Here is an 11,908-nt window from a genome sequence, read left to right as displayed (position 1 = left end):
AATAATAGGGAGGCAGCTGCAAAACCAGTAGAAACTGGTTCTTGATGAGCAGAAAAGGAGTTTGAAAAGACAGCAATGAGAGAGGAATGCAAGGAGTTTGGAAAACAATTGCTTGAAGATGATCGGGCATCTACAGCAAGATCATCTTCCCAGCACCTGGATCCATCCAATTAGGAAGAGTGAAGAGCCCTACTCAAATTAGGGGATTGGACTCTGGGCAGGGGCATGGGCGGTGTTACAAACTGTGGAGGTATAATTGTTAATGGTTTCTGCAAGGCAGGGTCCCTCCCTGGAGGCACCCAGCTCGAGCTGTACTTCTGTACATCAATAAACCTGTGTTTTGGATTGGGCCCTTAATGTAGTATTTGCAGGATCCTAGAGTCGGACCTAGCCCTGTTGTGGTGGCCAGTGAGCAATTCCATAACAATAAGTGACATACCTCTTTACTACTTATCTTGGACAAAGAGACAAACTGTTCAAAGGCAGAAACTGGGACTCCAGCATTTATGTCTACGAACACAGTTGGTGGTCTCCCAACATCAACGGACTTCCTAGCTGTTATTAAAAGTTTGTTTGCTAAACTCAGAGTCTACACTTGGGAGGAAACAGTGATTGTCAGATATGCAGGGTAGTGAGTACATATCCCAGGTTACAGTGGTGGAACTTCAGCAGATTGTGTTTCATTGATGGAAAGGAACCCTCTGAATATTGAGCCTAGCCTGAGCAGCTCCTATATCCACACACAGGTAGACACAGAAGTTATCATTAAAAACACAAATTTGAAAATAAGAATCCTTTAGCTGCACTGTCAAAAGTGATGATTCACTAATTTTTGGTAAACAATGTTGCTAAAATGATCTAACCCACAATAAAGCAGCACCCATAATAGACTATTATATTGCAGTTTGGCAATGCCAATAACTGTCAACATATCTCATGACTAATGTGGTAGTCTGTCAGTTTCAGTGGTTCACCACCATCCATGTACTCCTATGTGCTACTCTGTCTCAGCCCAGGTAGCCAGCAACACACACTCCTGGAGCACTCCCACTGACCACACAATCAGATAACGTATGAAGACACCAGGCCAGATTTGTTGGTTAAACATCTTGCATCCTATATAACACACACTGAAGCAAGAAAATGCTTGAACAGACTGTAACTGAGATCAAAGACTGCTGTTTATGGAACAGAAAATAAAATTGTTATACCAATAAAAATGCTTGCCTTTATTGATTAACACAAATTACAGTGAAACACACAACAACCCTATCATTTCTGGAAGGGGAAGCTCATGGAAAGAATAAAAGCTCAAAATTGTGAGGAGGTTTACTACCATACTCAAAGTTGCAGCAGTGTGCATCAGTAACTGAGGATTCCCAGCAAATGAAAAGGAAAGTGTGGTTGTGAGGGGGGCTTGCTGGACAAAAGATTGCACAGGTGCTGCACAAGAGGTGTAGCCCAAATCTGCTCACTCAGCAGCTTGATTAAAAACTCAAACATGTTAGATTCCTCCTTCGTGATCATTATCATAGGAGCACTGACATCTTGTGTTCTGTTTCTGTTACTCAGCACTCCCCTTGCCTCAAGAAGTCAGCTGTAAAACACAATGCCCAGAAAAGGAGTTGTTAAATTCCACCCCAACTTTGAAAGACTTCACTAACAAGCGCATTTTGCAGCATATCTAATCACTTTCTCATTGATCCCAGCAAGACACACATCTCTGCAATCACCATCAATACAGTAAGAGTCAGCTCAGAGACAAAAAATACAGTTCTGGCTAGTGGAGCAGCTTTAAAGTGAAATTATTCCACACATCTCCACAGGGGACAGAAGAAGCAACTGACATTCAAAAGGGTCTGGGGCTCCAGGCCACTGTGATGGTGCCAGCATCTGCAGATCCAGGCCCTTTAAATCTCCCCTGGAGCACTGTGCTACAAGCCACAACCAATACTCAGAGAAGAGAAGTGTGCTATTATCCAAGAAGCACTGAGGACTGCCTACCCTGATCCGTTCACCCAAAACCCGCCCCCTTCTCAGAACGCATACCAACCCTCTCTCCAAACTCCTTTCCCAAGGGCACATTGAGGCTGTCACCTCCATTGCAAACACATATCACTCTACGAGTCATCTAATTGCTTAAAGTAGGCCAGGAAACCAAGACTCAACTACTGAATGACAGCAATTTCCACTCTACTCGCTATGAGCTCACCTAAGTATGATATTTGACCTTAAACCTGTGACTGCACAATACTACGTGACAGAGTCCTACAATGCTTCTTCCTGCCCTACCCCTACTCCATCCCGACGAAGGAGCTCAGGACACGCTACGCCTCTGCGCGCTGTCCCCGCTCAATCCCGCCCCCCAGCCAGGCAGCCCCGAGCCCGAGCTCAAAGCCAGACGACTAGCTGCATCGCCCAACCCTCTCCATGTCTTCTCTCACCTAGAGTCAATGAGTGACTCGAACCTTTTCCACTACTCCATCCGCCAAACCCAACCGCGCGTTCTGTGCGTCACAAAAACCAATCCCCGAGCTAACGATGAGATTGCGCCTCACCCATCACCACTGTACGTCGCTCAAAACCTTCCCCCGATGGCCGAGCGTGCACCACCCAAATCCTTCCCCAAGGAAGGGGAACTGTGCATTACCCAAATCCTTCCCAACGGAAGGGGAAATACGCATGACGCAAATCCTTCCCCCAACGACCTAGTGTGTATCACCCGAATCCATCCGCAATAGAAGGGAAAAGGGTGCCTCACCTCAATCCTTCCCCTGACGGCCGACCGTACGTCTTCTAAATTTCATCCCAAGGAAATCAGAGAAATATACACCACCCAAGCCCTGCCCCCGACGGTCGAGTGTGCATTATATAAATCCTTCCCCCGACGGGCAAACGTGCATCACGACATTCCATTTCCCACGGGAGGAAAATATGCATCACCCACATCCTTCCCCCAATGACCGACTGTGCATCGCCTAAATCCTTTCCCATTGTGTGTGTGTGGGGGGGGGGGGGATGTGCATCATCCAAATCCTTCCCCCAACGACCTAATGTACATCGCCCAAATTCTTCCCCACTGTCGGCATGCGCCTCAGCAAAATCTTTCCCCCGATGCTGGACAGCACATTACCCAAATCTTTCCTCCAACAGCTTAATACGTATCACGAAAATCCTTTTTCCAACAGCGATGGTGCACCGCTGAACTCTTTCCCCACTAAGTTGGTCCATCATCCGCACCCTTCTACCAAAGAGAAGTTACTCACCGTAGTAACGATGGTTCTTCGAGATGTGTCCCCGTGGGTGCTCCATGATAGGTGTCGGGCTCGCCATGGCGCCGCAGATCGGATCTTTCCAGCAGTTTCTGCCAGACCGCGCATGCGCCAGCACGCACCGCTCCCCTGCGCACTCCCGGCCACGTGTGCGATCCGGTCCCCGCCAGTTCCTTGACCAACCGCCTCAGATGCTCCTGAAAAACACCAAACAGAGATCCAAAGCGGGGAGGATGGGCGGGTGGTGGAGCACCCACGGGGACACATCTCAAAGAACCATCGTTACTACGGTGAGTAACTTCTCTTTCTTCCTCGAGTGTCCCCGTGGGTGCTCCACAATAGGTGACTACCCAGCAGTAACCCAAGAAAGGAGGTGGGTAATCGGGTTATGTGCAGCTTGCCCCCGAAAGGACCGCTGTTGAGAGGCGGGTATCCTCTTGGAATACCCGTTGTAGGGCATAATGCTTGGCAAAGGTGTCATAGGATGACCAGGTCGCCGCTCTGCAGGATGTCTTTTAGCGCGATGCCCTTGAAAAAGGCTGTTGATGCCGCCACCGCCCGGGTGGAATGAGCCCTAGGCAGGGCCAGTAAAGGAGTCTTTCGAAGTTCATAGCACATCTTTATGCAGGACACAATATGCTTCGAGATTCTCTGTGAAGAGAGACCCTCTCCTTTTGACCTGGGAGCTGAGAGAGACTAAGAGTCTGTCTGTTTTCCGGAAGGACTTAGTTCTGTCTATGTAGAAGGACAATGCCCTCCTCACATCCAGGAGGTGCAGGCGTGCCTCCTTGTTGGAGCTATGAGGCTTCGGGTAAAACTATAGGTTCGTTAAGATGGAACTCTGAAGAAACTTTCGGAACAAAGGCTGGGTGCAGCCATAAGGTTACCGCCTCCTTTGAGAATACCGTGCAGGGCAGCGTTGCCATAACTGCTGCGAGCTCCCTCACCCTGCAAGCTGACATGATTGCAAGAAGGAAGGTTGTCTTTATCGTAAGGAGACGGAGGGAAACCGTGGCTAAGGGTTCAAACGGTGGTCCCGTTAGCGCGCTGAGCACCAGGTCCAAGCTCCACGATGGTGGAAGCGGTTTCCGAGGGGGGTACAGGTTTACCAGCCCCTTCAGGAACCTGGTAACAATAGGATGGACAAACACCGTGGGCCCTTCGTCTTCATGCCGAAAAGCCAATATAGCAGCGATATGGACCTTCAATGAAGAGAGGGAGAGCCCGCCTCTCTTGAGGTCCAGTAAGTATTCTAGTATGACAGGTATAGGCACTTCAAGGTGAGCTAACTGCTTGGTGGAACACCATGCAGTGAATCGAGTCCATTTCTGTTTGTAGGTCTTCCTGGTGGATATCCTTCGGCTACTTTCCAGGACTTGTTGTACTCCCTCCATACGTGTACTTTCTAGGGAGCTGAGCCATGGATTAACCATGCTTGCAGGCGCAGGCCTTGGGGGTGTGGATGCACTATGGACCCCTGGGCCTGCGTAAGCAGGTCCGGCGCTACCGGAAGGGGAAGCGGTGGACGATCCGACATGCGGAGAAGCAAGGGGAACCATTGCTGTCGATCCCATGTGGGGACCACTAGGATCATGCGGGCTCTCTCCCTCCTGGCTTTCTGCAGGACATTGTGCATGAGCACCATGGGGGGAAACGTGTAAAGCAGTGGGCCCTTCCACGAAATCGCGAACGCGTCCCCCAGGGACCCCCGCCCCAGTCCTGCCCTGGAGCAGTATTGGGGGCACTTCTTGTTGTGCTGAGTGGCAAACAGGTCTATCTGGGGAAACCCCCATGCATGAAAAATCGGTCGTAGCAGATTGGAGCAGATCTGCCACTCGTGTGTGAGTGCGAAGTGCCTGCTCAGCTGGGCTGCCTTCACGTTGTGAGCGCCGGGTAAGTACGAGGCTTTCAACGTTATATTGTTGGCGATGCACCAGTTCCACAGCCGGACTGTTTCCGCACATAAGGCACGGGATCGAGCTCCACCTTGTCGATTTATATAAAACATGGTGGAGATATTGTCTGTATTGATCCCGACTACCTTGCCTTGTATGTGGTCTTGAAAGTGTTTGCAGGCGTTGAACACCGCTCTGAGCTCCAGTATATTTATATGCAGTGACTGTTCCGTAGGGGACCACAGTTCTTGCGTCACCTTTTCGCCAATATGTGCTCCCCACCCTATGTGGGAGGCGTCGGTGGTGAGAAAAATAGAGATTTCTGGTTGGTGGAAGGGTACCCCTGTTAGCATATTCTTGGGGTTTACCCACCATTGCAGGGATCTGCACACCTCTGTCGTGGGTGACACCACCCTGCGGACGGTATGGGATGCCGGCTTGTAAACGCTCGCCAGCCAATGTTGTAGGTTGCGCATATGCAACCTGGCGTTCTGTACCACGAACGTTGCTGCTGCCATGTGGCCAAGCAGCTGCAAGCACGTTAAAACTGGCACCGTGGGGCTGTATGTAATGAGTTGTACCAGGGAACCGATGGCGCGAAAGCGAGCGTCGGGTAGATAAACCCTTGCTGTGATAGAATTTATGCTTGCCCCTATGAATTCTATGTTCTGTGTGGGGTCGATCTTTGACCAGACCCAGCGAAGAAAACGTGTTTGCTGTTACGCGTATCATGCGTAGTACCTCCACCTTCGAGGCCCCTTTCAGTAGGCAGTCGTCCAGATATGGGAATATAAATACCCCCTGTCTGTGCAGGTAGGCTGACACCACTGCCAGGGTCTTGGTAAAGACTCTGGGGGCCGAGGAGAGGCCGAACGGCAGAACCTTGTATTGGAAATGTTCTTTGCCGACCATAAACCGGAGAAAACGTCTGTGAGCCGGGTGGATCGTTACATGAAAATACGCATCTTGTAAGTCAAGGGCTGCAAACCAATCTCCATCGTCCAGTGCCGTGAGTATGGAGGCGACTGTGATCATCCAAAAGCGTTGTTTGCGCAAATACCGGTTGAGGCCTCAAAGATCTAAGATGGGCCTCCAGCCTCCTGTTTTCTTCTCTGTGAGGAAGTATCGTGAATAAAACCCTTTCCCCTGAAGTCGCTCTGGTACTCCTTCGACCGCCCCATAAGCATCAGGTGGTCCACCTCGTGCTTGAGTTTCGCCTCGTGGGAGGCATCCCTGAGATGAGGCCTGGGTGGAGGTCTTGGCGGTGGGAGCGACTGAAAGGGGATCACGTAACCTGTGGCTATGATCTCTAGTACCCACTTGTCTGTGGTGATCTTTTGCCATTGTGAGTGGAACGGTCGGAGGCGATGATGAAACATTAATTGTGGATGACATTGCGCGATGGTAGTAATGGTGCAGCCCTCGACCTGTCCGTCAAACCTGTTGCCTTTGGGCCTGCCCCGAGGATGCTCAGCCTTGCTGGGAACATCGCCTAGGAGTTCTATACTGTTGTTGCTGTTGATGCTGCCCTTGGTCATAGCCCCGTTGGTACTGAGCACGCTGAGGTTGGTACGGGTATCGCCGTTGTTGAGGGTAATACCTTTTCTTTCTGTATGGAGGGGTATAAATACCCAGGGTTCTGAGTGTGGCTCTTGAGTCTTTACTGGAATGAAAGACCAAATCAGTTGACTCTGCAAACAACTTCTGCGTGTCGAAAGGGAGATCGACAATTTTTGCCTGCAGATCCCTCGGGATACCCGATGTCTGGAGCCAGGATTCCCTGCACATGACCACTGCCGTAGCCGTTCAGCGTGCCGCCCTGTCCGCTACGTCCAGGGCGATCTGGACTCCCGTTCCGGAAGCTGCATAGCCCTCTTGCATGATGGCCTTCAGCACCGGCTTCTTATCTTCTGGAAGTGAATCCATGAGAGAAGTAAGCCTGGAGTAATTGTCGAAATTGTGGTTTGCTAGATGTGCTGCATAATTAGCCATTCTCAGCAGCAGGGTGGAGGAGGAGTATACCTTTCTGCCAAATAGCTCTAGCTTCTTGGCATCTCTATCCGTTCCCCCCGCTTTGTACTGGGAAGTATTCGATCTCTGCTGAGACGATTCTACCACCAGAGAATTTGGTTGTGGGTGACTAAACAGGAACTCCATGCCCTTCGCCAGGACGAAGTATTTCTTATCCCCCCTCTTGTTTATAGGTGGAGCGGAAGCCAGGGTCTGCCATATGGTAGTACCAGACTCCATGATTGCTTCATCGAGTGGGATAGCGATTTTGGACGAGGCCGGAGGCCTCAGGTTTTTCAGGAGCTTGTGGTGCTTCTCCTGCACCTCTGCTGTTTGGATGCCTTGCGTGGAAGCCACCCTTTTAAACAGCTCCTGAAACTGTTTGAGGTCGTCCGGGGGGGGCAACATCCCCGGGGGCCGTAGCCTCGTCAGGGGAAGACAAGGAGGAACCACTAGGATAGACCTCCCTTGAACTCTCAGGGTCCTGCTGCCGGTGGTACACCCTCTCACTAGAGGCTTGAGGGGGAAAATCTCGGGGTTCCAAAATCAGCTCCCCTTGAGACAGCTGTGTTTCCGTCCCCATCCGTGAGTGCCCACGGGGGTACTGGGCGGTCAAGGGGGACCTGCCCCTGGGTGTATGCCTGTGATGTCTATGCCCAGCGTGAGAAGGATGACCATGGCAACACAGGCATGGTTCTTGGGATGGAGACCTGGACCACTCTCGAGGTGCATACCCCCTATGTCTGGGGGAGCGAGATCGTCTGGATGATTGAGACAATGGTGAAACTGGTTTGTGGTAGAGGGTCAAATCCCAGAAGAGGTGAGGGTGGCCCAAGCCATGGTGATGCTGGTTGGAGGAACAGGGAAGGAGGCTCTGGGTAGGCTGGGGGAGACCCATGTCTCCTGGTTGGTGTACGCAGCATAAGGGGAGGACTTGTTGACAGCAGTCCTGCAGCCCTGTCCAGAGGAGGGCTGCGGTGCAGGGTTTTCGCTGCTGCCTTTCCCCTCCCCTGCAGGGCTGGCTCCGCCCCTTCCCGTGCCGGGGATCTCGGCCCCGCTCTCGGCGCCGCGCTCGGCAAGCTCATCTGCAGTGCTGCGCGGGTGGTCTCCTCCAGTGCCTGCAGGCTACGTGCCTGTTGGTCCTGCACCGTTGGTGCCACGGGGGTCTGTGCCACTTGCGGCGGTGCCGCCAGTTCCAGCGCTTGCCTGGCCGCCGCTCTGAATGCGTGGGCCAGCTGTTTAGTAATCGGAGGCTCAGCCTCTGCCACGTGCGCTGCTGCGCTGCCACTTGCTTGTGACTGTGGCTGGGGGCTGTGTGCTACGCCCGTCCTGCTCGCTGTGACCGCCAGCAGGGATCGGGCTGGAGAGAGCTTCCTCTGTTTCTGCACCGAGGGGGTGAGGGATGCCGCCTTCCTTTTATGGAGCCCTGTGGGTACCTCCGGTTGAGGCCTCTCCGGTACGTCTGGCTGGAGGGCCTTATCAAACAGCAGCATTTTCAGCCGCATTTCTCTATCCTTTCTGGCTCTGGCCATGAGCTTTGCACAGAAGGAGCATTTCTGGGTGACGTGTGATTCCCCCAGGCACCTAATACATTGACTGTGCCCATCAGAGGCTGGCATAGCTTCGCGGCACGACTCACACTTCTTGAATCCTGAAGAGGACATCGCGGTGAGTCTTTGAGCTGTTAATAGGGTACTTAGCACCTTCTCTTCCCCTCTCACGGACTCCAGCCTGCCACAGCAGGAGGCCTACTGGCCTTCATGTTCCCAGGTTGCCTCCGCTCCTCTTTCTCATTACTGAGACTTTCTACTTATATATACCAAACGCTCATGTAAATATTGTGTACATTACCCCACCCCTTATCTGAGATACTGCTATAGCATTCCCCTCCTCTCCTCCCACCCAATCATTGTGTGTGTGCATACATCATCCCAATTCTTCCCCTGTTAGCTACTGAGCACTGTGTTTCAACTCCTTTCTGGCCTAGCAGGGCAACTGAATCATTCACAGAGCGCATCAAGCCAAAACCCGCCGCTGGCTGCTGGTGCATTGTCACCCCCAACAACTTCATGGTCACAAACACCCCCATAGTCATTCCAAGCATCACTCAATCCCTTCCTTCAAGCTAGGATTTGTGCCCTTGCCTACTACACACTTACTTTACATCTCACCCAAACAATTCCCCCAGCCAGCTGAGCACACTGTGTTTCACTCAAAGCCTCCCCCTAAACAGTTGTACGGCACCACACTATACTGCATATTTATGCATATGATACAGTGTGGAGTCACAAAGCCTTGCACTCCATTTGTAGTCAGATGTGACTCAGCCACCCAGGAGAGCAGAACGTTCATTAGAGGACAGGGACGCCACACAGTACAAGCACCTTATCACAGGGATGCTGGATAGAGATCATGTCACAGCAGCTCATATATTTTCCACCAGAGCACTCCTCAGTTACACTGTGAAGCAGAATACCTACTCTGGTTGGGTCTCCTGAATGATTCCTCTGCATGCATAGAAAAAGTTCAGCCTGACACGTCACCACATTAAGCTCCATGAGGTATATATCATCTTGACTTCATCTCCGATTCCCTCTCCCATTTATAACTGGCCCCACACAATGAACAGAGGCTAAGTCAATGACAACAGAGCCCCCCTCTTGCCTCCCCCATCCGCCACAATTTATCTTCCTTCCTACTTCCTGCTGGATCCCGAGACCGTGCTGTGGGGATGCACACCTAGAATATCCACCGTATCCCCTAGAAGCAGACAAACAAAGTAGTCCAGGAGAAAAAGACAGCGAGGAAGAAGAGGAGGGTGTTGGCCAACACAATGAAAGAGAGGGAAAAATAGGAGGGAAAGACAGAGAAACATGGGACCATGGCAACGAACTCGCCATCTGGAGTCATCGTTCTGGATTCAATTATCTGCTGAGGATAACACTTCACTTCTGCCTAAAGAAATAAGCTGCCACTGAAAATGGGAACCTTGCCTCCCTCAAAACCACTGCTCCTAATACGGAGCCTACGTTTACATAATCTCCCTAGCTGTGGAGACATCCTTACATGGAATCAGGTGGGCCGTGAGGACAGCCCGTGCCAAACTAGACACTTCTCAGTGACAAATGGCAGCTGTTCCACTCCCAGCTGGGCAGCTCTTGCTTAGCATTGATAATATGCACACAGCCACTGATCTCACTTGCTTCCCATCACGTGACAGGAGTAGATTGATGGTTGACTTCTTTTCCCTTGAAAGTCCACACAGAAAAAGAGAAAAAAACGTTAAGCTATCGGGCAGCAGTGTCGTGTAACAACTTCCTCTTTTTCTTAACATCACAGGACTATGCCACCCCCTCCCATTACCACTGTAGCACCACAATTAGAAAGACACCCATTGTACATACATCCAAAGTAGTCACTATGCACAGAAGATTTTAGTTCCTTCCCCAGGCTCAACTTCACAGGGCCCTTTCCCCAGTCAGGACGCTCGTATACTGTGACAAAACTTACACTAGAGTACAGATAAGGAATTTAGAAAATGACAGCTTACTCACAAGAAGGTATGCAGAAGGCACAAAGAATGATGTCTAGGCACTCAGATGCACTTTTTCCACCTTCACCCCTTCCCAGGGCTCCTAGATGATTTTCCTGCTAGGAGATCAGAAAAACAAAAAAACACACACACACACACACACACACACACACACAAAATAAGCCATCACTACCCTAAGCTCTACTAGTGTCTGAAATCTTGCTTTCATCCCCCACTCCCTCTCCCATCTATATCAGATCCAGTCCATGAACAGAGACCCCAACATGGTAAAAAACAGAAAAATATATGGAGGAATGGAAGCAACACCCTATCTGGACTCCACCTGGAGCTAGCCATTTGCTGAGGACCTTCCAGTTCTGCCAAGAGAAATAAGCAGCACCAGGAAATGGGGATCTTGACCTCCACTTAACCATTCCTGATAGATGGGAAGCTCTGCCTACAAACCCTACTTAAGTTAACTGGGTATTCCAATCAGAGGTAGGTGGGTTGTGAGGAAAGCCCTTTCCAAACCAAACACTTCTCAGTGATACTGGCAGCTGCTCCACTCCCAGCTGAATGGCCTTCCTCGCATCAATGATACTCGCATGTTCTCATTCTCTTTCCATCGCATGAAAGGATTAAATGGTTGACTTCTTGTCCCTTCCTATTAAATCCACAAGGTGCCAGTGGGGGCAAGGGGGAATGACGAGTTACCATAGGAGTCTGCAATGTCCCATAACCTAGTCTTCTCACATCTAACACACTGCAGGCCTTGCCCCTCCCATTTCTGCTGTAGGGCTACAACTACAAAGAGGCTTGTTGCACCTATAACCCAAACACTCACAGTCTGCATTGCAAACAACTGTTCCTTCTCCAGTCTCAATACCATAACACCTCATGCCCCTTCAGGAAACTGACAGTTGTTGAAGAAAAACCTATATAGTGAGTATAGTTTGGGAATTCTAAAAGCTGATCACTTACACTCATTTATGCAGAAGGCAAAAAGCTCCAACCTCCTACATGGATTACAGAATCACAGAGCTAGAAGAGACCTCAGCAGGTCATCTAGTCCAGCCCCCTGCTTCAAGCAGGATTAACCCCCACTAAGTCATCCCAGACAGGACATTGTCCAGCCGGAACTTAAAAACCTCAAGGGATGGAGAATCCACCACCTCTCTAGGCAATGCATTCCAATGTTT

At 50.7% G+C, this 11,908-nt stretch overlaps 1 long non-coding RNA gene across 1 annotated transcript; it reads right to left on the bottom strand.

Annotated features, from left to right (window-relative positions):
- Positions 1-1,228: 1,228 nt before the first annotated feature.
- On the bottom strand, positions 1,229-10,828 carry LOC142021753 (uncharacterized). Its single transcript, XR_012647771.1, has 3 exons — positions 10,732-10,828; positions 10,244-10,425; positions 1,229-1,597 (listed from the first exon to the last, which is right to left on the bottom strand). It is a non-coding gene; the product is annotated as an uncharacterized LOC142021753 (long non-coding RNA).
- Positions 10,829-11,908: the final 1,080 nt, after the last annotated feature.

The sequence above is a fragment of the Carettochelys insculpta genome, chromosome 16, assembly GCF_033958435.1.
Source record: "Carettochelys insculpta isolate YL-2023 chromosome 16, ASM3395843v1, whole genome shotgun sequence".
NCBI lineage: Eukaryota > Metazoa > Chordata > Testudines > Carettochelyidae > Carettochelys > Carettochelys insculpta.
The sequence above is the reverse complement of the archived record's forward strand: the minus strand, read 5'-3'. Positions and strand labels throughout refer to the sequence as shown.